Raw genomic sequence first — 12,270 nt, 5'->3', positions numbered from 1 at the left:
TAAAATACATGAGTTTTAATTACGGTAGCGTATATTAATTTCAAACTATACTGGCCAAAAACTGAGAAATAATACATTTTTCTCATTTCTTTCTTAATCTTCCTGTTAAAATGGATTTAGAAAAAAATAATTCTTAGCAAAATGTACTACCCAAAGAAATCCTAATTAGTGGCGGAAAAAACAAGATATAGATCAATTCATTGTGATAAGTAGGAATAAAGTTATTGGCGAATGAATGGGAGGTAAACGTTGCTTGGATGCATGAGATTTTCGGCACTGCGGTGCTGAACCGGTTAAAGGGAACCTTAACTCTTAAAACTTTTTTTTTTACTTACCTGGGGCATCTACTAGCCCACTGCAGCCATCCTGTGCCCTCGCAGTCACTCATGGCTCCTCTGGTCCCCCGCTGCCAGCTAGTTTCGTTCTTGCCGACTGGGAGTCGGCCGGCCACCATGCGTACATTTTTACGCATTCCTGCTAGTGCAGGAAGCTATTGCAGACATCAACAAGTGCATTTTTAAGCATTACGGGTGTAATGTCTTATTTGTCTTGTCTTGTCTAATGCGTAAAATTTTACGCAATACACCCGTAATGCGTAAAAATGTACTTTCTGATGTCTGCAATGGCTTCCTGCACTAGCAGGAATGCGTAAAAAACGTACGCATGGCCGTCGGCAAAAATGAAACTAGTTGGCAGCGGGGGACCAGAGGAGCCATGAGTGACTGCGAGGGCACAGGATGCTGCAGGGGGCTGGTAGATGCCCCAGGTAAGTAAAACTCGTTTTTTTAAGTTAAGTTAAGGTTCCCTTTAAAAACCAATCTCAAAATGAATATTAGGTTCAGGACAAAGTTTATCCTTACAACTGTGCCAGGGATCAAGTAAAGCAGTGCTGTCCAACTTCATGGGCATGGAGGGCCATTTTTTTTTCAGACCTCATGGTGGAGGGCCGAAGGTTCTTGCTAGAGCCGCAGGTCCTCCCCCCCCCGGAAAAAATGCAATTAAAGGATAATTAGATTGGCAGCACTTTTCACAAAATGCAATTTAAAATAATGTTGAAGTTGCGCCAGAAAACACGAGGGTTCCATTCGTGCCGAAAAATGGGTGTGGCTATGGATCAGAATGCGGGTGTGGCCACGGGTGGAGACAAATTTACATGAACTTAGCAATGTGGGACATTAGATTAGGACAGTGGTGGTGAACCTTTTGGAGGGCGAGTGTCCAAACTGCAACCCAAAAGTCACTTATCGCAAAGTGGCAACAGCAATTTAAACTACATACAAACATTTTAACTCATACATGAACATTATGGAAAATCCAAGTTGAAAATAAACTGTGAAGATAAACAATTTCATCCATCCTACTCCTGAAAAATGTGGGTTTTTTTAGAACCTTCCAGTTTTATTTTCCGTTTTAAAAAGCTAAAAAAGTAGGTTTAATGCTATTGTCTCATGATGACGATTCAGCTTTTCCATAGTCTCACAGTTCGCAATCATGTGCCCCCAACAAGACAAATTCAGCAATCATGAGGCCCCCAACAAATCATGAGGCCCCCAACAAGACATTCAGCAATCATGAGGCCCCCAACAAGACAAATTTAGCAATCATGAGGCCCCCAAAAAATCATGAGGCCCCCAACAAGACAAATTCAGCAATCGTGATGCCCCCAACAAATCATGAGGCCCCCAACAAGACAAATTCAGCAATCACGAGGCCCCCAACACGACAAATTCAGCAGTCATGAGGCACATAAATAGACAGCATTTCACATAAATAAGCAGAATGCCCCTTTAATATGGTAGACACCTCTCACCTGGCTTCTAAATTCTCCTCTACTGGCTGCTGTGCCTGGCAATAGTGTTTTGGGCCGGATTGGGGATGATGTGTGGGCTGAAATGCCAGGTGACAGGTGTCCCCCCAGTTGAGGTAGTGACAGGTGTACCCCCAGCTAGATAGTGACAGGAGCACCCCCCCAGCTAGATAGTGACAGGAGCCCCCCCCAGCTAGATAGTGACAGGTGCTCCCCACTTAGATAGATAGTGACAGGTGCCCCCCCAGCTAGATAGTGACAGGTGCCCCCCCCCCAGCTAGATAGTGACAGGTGCCCCCCACTTAGATAGTGACAGGTGCTAGATAGTGACAGGTGCCCCCCACTTAGATAGTGACAGGTGCCCCCCCCCAGCTAGATAGTGACAGGTGCCTCCCCCAGCTAGATAGTGACAGGTGCCCCCCCCCCCAGCTAGATAGTGACAGGTGCCCCCCACTTAGATAGTGACAGGTGCTAGATAGTGACAGGTGCCCCCCACTTAGATAGTGACAGGTGCCCCCCCCCCAGCTAGATAGTGACAGGTGCCTCCCCCAGCTAGATAGTGACAGGTGTCCCCCCCAGTTAGATAGTGACAGGTGCCCCCCCCAGTTAGATAGTGACAGGAGCCCCCCCAGCTAGTGACAGGTGCCCCCACCAGTAGCGAGCCCGTTACCTCTATGTCCCCGCTGGCCTCTCCTGTGTCCCCGCTGCCGCTGCCCCACAGCTCAGACCTCACAGATCGTGGCGACTGAAGCAAGCAGAGCGCGCGCATGACACCCGCGCGGCAGAACGTCACATGCGGAAGTGACTAATGATTCACTTCCGCATGTGACGTACTCCGTGCGGGTACCATGCGCCCTCTGTTTACCTCAGTCGCCGCGATCTGTGAGGTCTGATCTGTGAGGCAGCGGCAGCGAAGGGACATAGGAGAGGCCACAATAAGAGGGAGCAGGCATGGCGCCCATAGCGCAAGCCATGCCTGCATCCCAGGGAGACGAGCGGGCCGCAGCAGGTGGCCTGGCGGGCCGGATGCGGCCCGCGGGCCGCCAGTTGGACAGCACTGAAGTAAAGGAAAGAAAATTCCTACTTTCATGGAAAGGTCCCTATATAATCACTGATAAATTATCTCCTGTGGTTTATAAGGTTCAAATCCCAAAGGGGGATGACATTGTTGAAAAAATGGGTGCACATTAACCAATTACACGTTTGTCATCCTAGCTCACAGCTTTGGAAGATAGAGCAAGGGGAGAGCTGAGTGGTAAGAGATCTGGAAGTTTTGGTTAAGGATGGAAGTAGAGATTAGTATTGTATATACAGTTGTGTTCAAAATTATTCAACCCCCATGCTGTAAAGGGTTTTAGGGAATTTAGTGTACATTTGTATTTGTGTTCAGAATGAAATCTTACATGGACTTTTTAAAGAACCAAATGCAACTAAAATGACATCAATTGATTTTGTAATACAGTATTAAATGGTTTTTTTGTGTGATTTCTTCATTGACAAAATTATTCAACCCCTTAAAGACTACCACTCTTAAGAACAGAGGTTTATTCAAGTGTTTTCGTTCAGGTATTGAAAACACCTGTGGATGTTAACGAGCAGCAATCAAGCATAATAGGCACCAATTAGGCAGATTTAAAATGACTGATACTCCGCTCCTTCTAGACATTTACTGGTGTGTTTACAAACATGGTGAAGTCAAGAGAAGGGTCCAGGAAGATAAGAGAAGAAGAGATTTCTCTTCACAGGAAGGGCAATGGCTATAAGATTGCAAAGATGTTAAAGATACCAAGAGACACCATAGGAAGCATCATTCGCAAATTCAAGGCAAAGGGCACTCTTGCAATGCTACCTGGTCGTGGCAGAAAGAAGATGCTGACTTCGACTGCTGTGCGCTACCTGAAACGCAAAGTGGAGAAAAGTCCCCATGTGACAGCTGAGGAACTGAAAAAAGATTTGTCAGATGCGGGTACTGAAGTTTCAGTTCAGACAATAATGCGCACACTGCGTAATGAAGGCCTCCATGCCAGTACTCCCAGACGCACTTTCTCCAAAGAATAAGAAGGGTCGACTGCAGTAGGCCTAAACTCATTTGGACAAACCACAAAAGTTTTGGGATAGTGTTCTGTGGACTGATGAAACAAAATTAGAACTGTTTGGGCCCATGGATCAACGCTATGTTTGGAGGAGGAAGAACAAGGCCTATGAAGAAAAGAACACCTTGCCTACTGTGAAGCATGGCGGGGGGGTCAATCATGCTTTGGGGCGGTTTCGCTTCTGCAGGTACAGGGAAGCTTCAGCATGTGCAAGGTACCATGAATTCTCTTCAGTATCAGGAGATATTGGATGAAAATGTGAAAAAAAAGTGACGCAGTCCGTCACAAACCTGAGGCTTGGGAGACGTTGGACCTTTCAACAGGACAATGATCCCAAGCATACCAAGTCCACTAGAGCATGGTTGCAGATTAAAGGCTGGAACATTTTGGAGTGGCCATCGCAGTCACCAGACTTAAGGGCCCGTTTCCACTATAGCGGAAACCGCCGCGATTCCGCAGTTTCCCCGCACATGAATCGCATGGGGAAACTCTGCCATAGGGGAGAATGGCGCTGCCGGCGGAATCGCTTGCTGTAGCGATGCTGCTGCTGATGGGATTCGCCTGCGATCCCGCCCACCCGCTCAGTGCCGGCATGCGTCTCACAGACGCACGCCGCACTAGTGGAAACGGGCCCTGTATCCGATTAAGAACCTGTGGTGGGACTTAAAGAAAGCAGTTGCAGCGCACAAGAAAGTGACTGAACTGGAGGCTTTTGTCCATGAAAAATGGGCTAAGATACCCATAGATCGCTGCAAGACACTTTTGTCAAGCTATGCTTCACTTTTAAAACCTGTTATAACTGAAAAAGGATGTTGTACTAAGTACTAAGAATGAATGTCACTTGGGGGTTGAATAAAACTGATAATGATGTGAGCACAGAAAATACATTTGTGGTTATTTCATTATAAATGTTATGTTATATTTGTCTGACTTACAAGTACCTCTTTGATTTAATTGGAAACAAGATGACTGAAATGATCAAAATAAATGTCAAACTGTCCAAAACACTCAATTTCAGTGGGGGTTAAATAATTTTGAACACGACTGTAGATATGTACATTACGAAACCTTTGTCTACTTCCTCTACCTTCCAACTATCCTTATCTTACCTATCAACAAAGACCTGCTCTGTTAAAGGAAACTTGCACCAATCTGAAAGTAAATGATGATGTTAAAATGTTTTCTTCTTGACAGCTAAACTTAATGATTTTTTTTTATAATTTACAGATGCAAAGATGCCATCCAAGAGGATTGCCATCATCATGCTGTCTTGATCTTGGGGAAAGAGTTCCATGCTGAGCCAAGAGTAATGCCAGATCCAACATCCGGGATCATGCTACAGGATACGGTGGGATTCATCATGACCAGACAGAGGTTCCTATCCCAGAAGGTCCAGATGAGCCTAAACCTGCGATGTGTCGTTAATAAAACAAGTCCACGTATCCGAGATCTGCTTACCGGAGATTCAAGCTTGATACCCTTTGCACATCGGATACTCACAGGAGTGAGTGTTCAGTTCGTGAAACAAACCCAGAAAATCTTGCCAGGAAAATCCTTTTGTTTAAGCCAAAGCAGTTCATCATTGTTACAGTTGCTGTTTGCTACCTTTGCAGCAAGAGGAAACCTGTGTGTTTGCCAAAAGGAATATCACTTGCCAGTTCATCTATTCTTTAAAGAGGAACTGCCGCAAAAATTGTAAAAATGTAAAAAACACATACAAATAAGAAGTACATTTCTTCCAGAGTAAAATGAGCCATAAATTACTTTTATCCTATGTTGCTGTCACTTACAGTAAGTAGTAGAAATCTGACATTACCTACAGGTTTTGGACTAGCCCATATTCTCATAGGGGGGTTCTCAGGGTTTTTTTTTATTTTTAAAAGCACTTAGTGAATGGCAGTTGCTCTATTCAACTGCCAAAATAGTGTGCAGCGAGCAGGGAGGCTGGCCAGCATCTTTGTATTAATCATTTCAGGTAATGTCTTTATAAAGAATAAAGGCCATGCTAACAATCCACCATGAAGAGATGGACTAGCCCAAAACCTGTCGGTAATGTCAGATTTCTACTACCTACTGTAAGTGACAGCAACATAGGAGAAAAGTAATTTATGGCTGCTTTTACTCTGGGAGAAATGTACTTCTTATTTGTATGTGTTTTAAAATTTTAAGATTTTCGCGACAGTTCCTCTTTAAAGAGGAACTCCAGTGAAAATAATTTAATATAAAAAGGTGCTTAATTTTTACAATAATTATGTATACATGATTTAGTCAGAGTTTGCTCATTGTAAAATCTTTCCTCCCCCAGATTCACATTCTGACATGTATTACATGGTGACATTGTTACTAAGGGCAGATTATGTAGCTGTTCTGGCTTTAACAGACAGCTATAAACAGCCATTTCCTGTGTGTGTCATTGTTACATTGTGGCAGTTTGCCCAGAGTACCGTACGGTACCAGAGCCTCTTGTGGGAGGGGTTTCAGCACAAAATCAGTCATACAGCGCCCCCTGATGGTCTGTTTGTGAAAATCATTATATTTTTCATGTAAAAGTGGGTATCAGCTACTGATTGGGATAAAGTTCAATTCTTGGTCGGAACACATGATTAATTTTGTGAAAGTTTAATTTGCGATGTATCCACATACAGATGGAACTTTGTTGTTTGCTTTTACTGGATGAGATTTACAGGTATGAAGAAACTTTTAAGTCAACTATGGCTAAAATCTCGTCAATCGGATCTACATGAACTTTCAACATGTCCATAAGGAGATGAAGAAACAGAAGAAAGAGTTTGAAAACCCTTGTAGCGTTTCTGAAATTTTCCTGATCTAGCAAAGATTTCATAAAAGAAGGGGGGTGTGTCAGGTTTTCAGATATCAAAAATTAATAAAGATTTATTGATTGAATAAAAACATAATAATTCTTACCTTATAGGATTGTATGGGTTATTATAGATATTAGCAAGTGTATCCTGATTTATATTATATATGCATGCATGTTTGATATATCATATGGATTACTAGAAATAGATTTATTTATACTGTTTTATATCAAATGTAATTCTGACTCAAAAAGAAAGGCAAAGATTTTCTTTTCCGCTGAGTTCAGACTGCTGACAAAATGCTGATCCGGGTATACGTGACTATTCTCAATTTTTAGGCAAATCTTAACCGTTTACTTGGTCTTGGACAATATTGAAGCCAAGTGTCTTTGTTTACAGTCCAAGGGGCAGCAGGCTGTATAGTAACAGCTTGAAGTTAGAAGGTAAAGAGTCTGATATGGAATTTCTTATGATCTTATTAGGGATTCTATATATGTATGTCATTATATATAGCATATCACATATAGTAATGTAATAAACATTATACCGTGTGTGTGTGTGTGTGTGTGTGTGTGTGTGTGTGTGTGTGTGTGTGTGTGTGTGTGTGTGTGTGTGTGTGTGTGCGTGCGTGCGTGCGTGTCTACAAACAGCAAATCAGATTTCCCCCATCCATGTCAATGGAAAATGTAAAAGGCTGCCATTCTCACAGTAATCAAGCCAGAGTCCCCACACTTGGCACAGTTGGTCACTTGGTGACTGAAGTTACAAATCCAGGTAAAGTGGGTGGAGCATAAAACAGCCAATCACATTTCAGCCATTCATTTTTAATGGGAAAATGTAAACTGCAGCCATTCTTACACTGTTAATCGCAGGGTTCTCAAACTTGGCATACTTGGTCACTGGGTGAATTAGATTAAGATTCAGGAAAGTGGGTGGAGCCTACAATAGCCAATTAAAATTCACCTATTGTATTTTAAGGAGAATATTGAAACTGCTGCCATTCTTACACTGTTAATGGCAGAGGCCGCAAACCTGCTACAGTCGGTCATTAAAGGGAAGGTTCACGGAGATCAAAAAATACGAATCCACTTATCTGCGGCTTCCTCCAGCCTGTGGCAGGCAGGACGTGCCCTCAACGCCGCTAAGGAGGCTCCCGGTCATCTTCACTGGCTCACCCGACCTGGCCAGGCCGGCTTCCTGGTCGGGCTCTTCTGCGCTCCAACGTGCATCTCACTTGGTCGCGCTGACGTCATCGGACGTCCTCCAGGCTGTACTGTGCAGGCGAAGTAGTTCTGCCCCTGCGCAGTACAGCCTTAAGGACGTCAGATGACGTCAGCGCGACCAAGTGAGACGCACGTTGGAGCGCAGAAGAGCCCGACCTGGAAGCCGGCCTGGCCAGGTTGGGTGAGCCAGCGGAGACGACCAGGAGCCACCGGAGCAGCGTCGAGGGCACGTACTGCCTGCCACGGTCTGGAGGAAGCCCCAGGTAAGTCGATTCGTAATATATATGTGGATCTTCCCGTTAAGTGACTGGGGTTCAAATTCACTAAAGGGGCGGAGCCACAAACAGCCAATCACATTTCTTTGCTGGATAAAATGCTTCCATTCACACCATTTTGATGCCAGGAACCCGAAAGCTCAAAACTTGGTCATTGTGTGTCAAGATTACAAAAAGTGGGTGGAGTCAAAAACAGATTTCCCTGTGAAAATGTAAACTGCAGCCCTTCTTCACGGTTAATGGCAGGGTTCTCAAACTTTGCACAGTTGGTTACTGGGTGACTGGGATTAATATTCAGAAAAGTGGGTTGAGCCTAAAAAAGCTAATCAACATTCACCTGTTTTTCAAGGGGAATATTGAAATTGCTGCCATTCTTGCACTGTTAATGGCACAAGCCTTAAACCTGGTACAGTTGACCATTGGGTCACTGAGGTTCAAATTCAGAAAAGGGGGCAGAGCCACAGCCAATCACATTTGTTTCATTTCACTGGGAAAATACAAATTATTGGATGTCAAGGACCCCAAAGCTCACAAAATTGGTCATTGAGTGACTGTGTGTCCAGGTTACAAAAAAGTGGGCGGAGCCAACACCACATTTTACTGGGAAAATATAAACTGCAGCCATTTTTACACTGTAAATGGCAGGGTTCTCAAACTTTGCCCAGATGATCACTGGGTGACTGATTAATATTTAGGGAAGTGGGTGGAGCCTATAATAGCCAATCAAAATGCATTTGTTGATTTTCAAGTGGAATATCTGAATTGCTGCCATTTTTAGACTGTTAATAGTAGACGTCTCAAACCTGGTACAGTTGGCAATTGGTTGGCTGGGGTTCAAATGCTGGAGAGGGGCGGAGCCACAAACAGGTTATCTGATTTGTTTGATTTCTATGGGAATATACAAATTATTGATGCCAAAGACCCCAAAGCTCACAAACTTGGTCATTAAGTGTTTGTGTGTTAGCGGTAGGAAAAGTGGATGATGCCAACACCAGCCACATACATAACCGGGCAACGCCGGGTCATCAGCTAGTGTAGAATATAATTCTAAGGTTTTCTACAGAGTTTGCATGAATGTTTTAGTTTAATGATTAACTCCTATGCCAGACACCCAAGAGCCATAATTTACTGAGTTGAGCAAACTTGGGGAAATTCCAGATAAGTTTGTAAAGGCTTATGAGATAGCTAGTTTCATTTAGTATATGTATTCACAAATATTGGGAAGAATTAAAATAAATCAAATACTAACAAATAACATGCTCTTTAGATTAGGAAGAGTTCAAAGTTTAAATGTCTTTATATACTCTCAGAACGCAGGATGACATTGCCCCCTGCTGGAAAAATACACATTTTCAGTTGTTGATTGGATCTTAGTTTACCTGGAGGGCCGAGTTATAAGTTAGTTAGAGGGGTATAAATAATGAGTGCATTGGACATTTGGGACACACTCTCTAAAGCAGAGTTCCCCACCCCTGTCCTCAAGGCCCACCAACAGTACATGTTTTGCAGGAAACCACAAACATGCACAGGTGAGGTAATTGGTGTCTCAGCAGAGCTGATTATCTACCTGTGTGGATTTCCACAAACCATGGAACAGAAAGAAGGGATCCCAGACTCACACCCTAAAAAGCCTGGAGGCCACTCCCAGATCGGGTTAGCAGTGTAGGCCTGGCAAGATTCCTTATTTCATATTATTGGTAATTATAAATTTTTAATTATATCAGACAAGACAAATAACATTTATATCGCACTTTTCTCGTGGCGGACTAAAAGCGCAGAGCTGCAGCCACTGGGACGCGCTCTCTAGGAAGTAGCAGTGTTAGGGAAACTTGCCTAAGGTCTCCTACTGAATAGGTGCTGGCCTACTGAACAGGAAGAGACGAGATTCTAACGCAGGTCTCCTGTGTCAGAGGCAGAGCCCTTAACCATTACACTATCCAGCCACTAAGCCAACTAAGTTAGGGGCTTGGATTTTCAGTGATTCTATACCTAGTATAGAATACCCTGAACATGTGACCTTCCTGGAATTGCAACTAGGAATATCCGTGTTGGATTTGGGTTTATTTTTCTCTACTTTTTTTTTTTATTAATGTAGGTTTTTTTTTCTCCAAGCTTATAACTTGATATGGGGATAAAGATTGGTTGACATATAAAAGTTTCATTTACAGATCAGGTCATAATTGGCGCTTTGAGTCCGCCAGGAGAAAAGCGCGATATAAATGTTCTGTGTTTGTTTGTTTATTTGGAATTGCATAATTTCATATCCTTTCCCCTTGTTTTAAAATCAGATTCTTTTATAAAATAAGTGTTTACGGCCCAGTCAACTTTAAACTAGTTTTATATATTGAGGTTTTTAGACCAGCTAGATCTGCTTCCATATTTTTCCCTTGTTAGATTGTGCATTACAATCAAGCCTTGCAATTAAGAGAATATGTATGTATGACTGTTTATCCATCTCTAAGTTAGCCAATAAATGGTATCATCCTGATTCAAAAAACTTCTTGATCTTATGGTTGCACAGCCTGTTGTGATTGATTTTATTGGTTAATATCTGTGGTCAACTTTGCTCTGAAGTGTATAGTCAGCTTATACCGAGAAGTACCTTGTGGTTATTAATATTTGGTGGTTATTTGATTCGTATGATTTGATTTGTAATCATTCTGACAACTTTTATATATTAAATTATTTAATTATTTTAAAAGTAAAGCGTTGTCCTTACTTTTCACTCTTTGTACCAGTAGCTTGAGAAACTCGCTGTAAGAACTTAAGGTTGGGCATTTAATATAATAAGACTATTTTTGTAGGAGGCCTTAGCTTTTGATTTATACATACAGTTATAATTTATATGCCAGTATTGTATGGAACGCCTGACAGCACCGGAATAGAACAGGGGTGCTCGGCAGTGACAGACGTGGGATGTAGACCGGGGCAGATCCTTTACCAACACAGGATACATGGGGAACACATCCGCCTGAACGGAATTACTGCAGAATGCACAGAAGTGTGAATTGACCCATTTCATAGAATTCAATCGGATTTATAACGGTTTTGTGAAAAGCATAGATATAACAGAAAATGTCCAATATTCACTCAAGTGTGAACACAGCATAACAGTTAGGGCTTTTTCATATTACATAATGCGAGCACTATCCACTTTCGTGCACTCATTATGACCTGCGATGTGACGTCGGAAAAGCTACTTTCAGACGCTGATTAGTGGCAGTAGTTCTAATTCACCCAACGGCAAAATGGCTGTGCTGTACGTTACGAAGCTCCCAGATGCAACTCAACCTAATGCTCGGGAACACTTCGTCTATAGCAAAGTTAACATGAAAGTCAAATATCAGAATCAGAATCAGTTTATTCGCCGAGTGCGACAAACATCGCACCCGGAATTTTTTGTGGAACACACGGCCTGGAAATTTGTTATACACACAGATCAGAAGAAAGTACAGACAGATCAAAAAACAATGCGATAGATACAATCTAGTTTTAGGCGGCAGAGGAATTACATCCTAACAAGCATTTACTACAATATACTTTCATGTTACCTTTCTAAACACATCCTAGAAACGAACCATCAAAACGCAAGAATCAGCTTCTAGTGTGAAATAGCTAGGGACACACCATACAATTTTATGGCAGATTTACCTGCCAGATTGATCATTTCCAACATTTCTGATCTGATTTTCGAAAGATTTTCAGATCGAGTTTTTGAAAATCGATTGTTTCCAGCATGTTCGATATTAATTTCAATCCATCTGGCTGGTAAATCTGACAGAAAATTGTATGGTGTGTACCTAGCATAAGGGCCCTGTTCCATTGGCTGCGATACGATTCAAAAAGCGGATCGCAGCCGGTTTTTCCAATCGCTAGAGCACCGCGATAACATATAAATCACGGTGCTCATTTTCCACTACGATGCTTCATTTGCGATTTTTTTTTTGCCAAATCGCGATTGCCAGCTGCCTCAATTCACATTGCAATCGCGCTACCTTCCTAACAGGGGTACAGCACACAAGGTTGCAGCAAGCTGAGCCCTGTGTAGAACTC

General features: G+C 42.7%; 1 protein-coding gene and 1 pseudogene across 1 annotated transcript in view; one reads left to right on the top strand and one right to left on the bottom strand.

The window, feature by feature from the left end:
- The window catches only part of LOC137533574 (meiotic recombination protein DMC1/LIM15 homolog), a 603,524-nt gene that overhangs the window by 513,484 nt on the left and 77,770 nt on the right, over positions 1-12,270 (bottom strand). The window lies entirely within an intron of this gene.
- The window catches only part of LOC137532345 (uncharacterized), a 46,695-nt pseudogene that overhangs the window by 11,531 nt on the left and 22,894 nt on the right, over positions 1-12,270 (top strand).

This window comes from Hyperolius riggenbachi, chromosome 9 (assembly GCF_040937935.1).
Source record: "Hyperolius riggenbachi isolate aHypRig1 chromosome 9, aHypRig1.pri, whole genome shotgun sequence".
NCBI lineage: Eukaryota > Metazoa > Chordata > Amphibia > Anura > Hyperoliidae > Hyperolius > Hyperolius riggenbachi.
The sequence above is the reverse complement of the archived record's forward strand: the minus strand, read 5'-3'. Positions and strand labels throughout refer to the sequence as shown.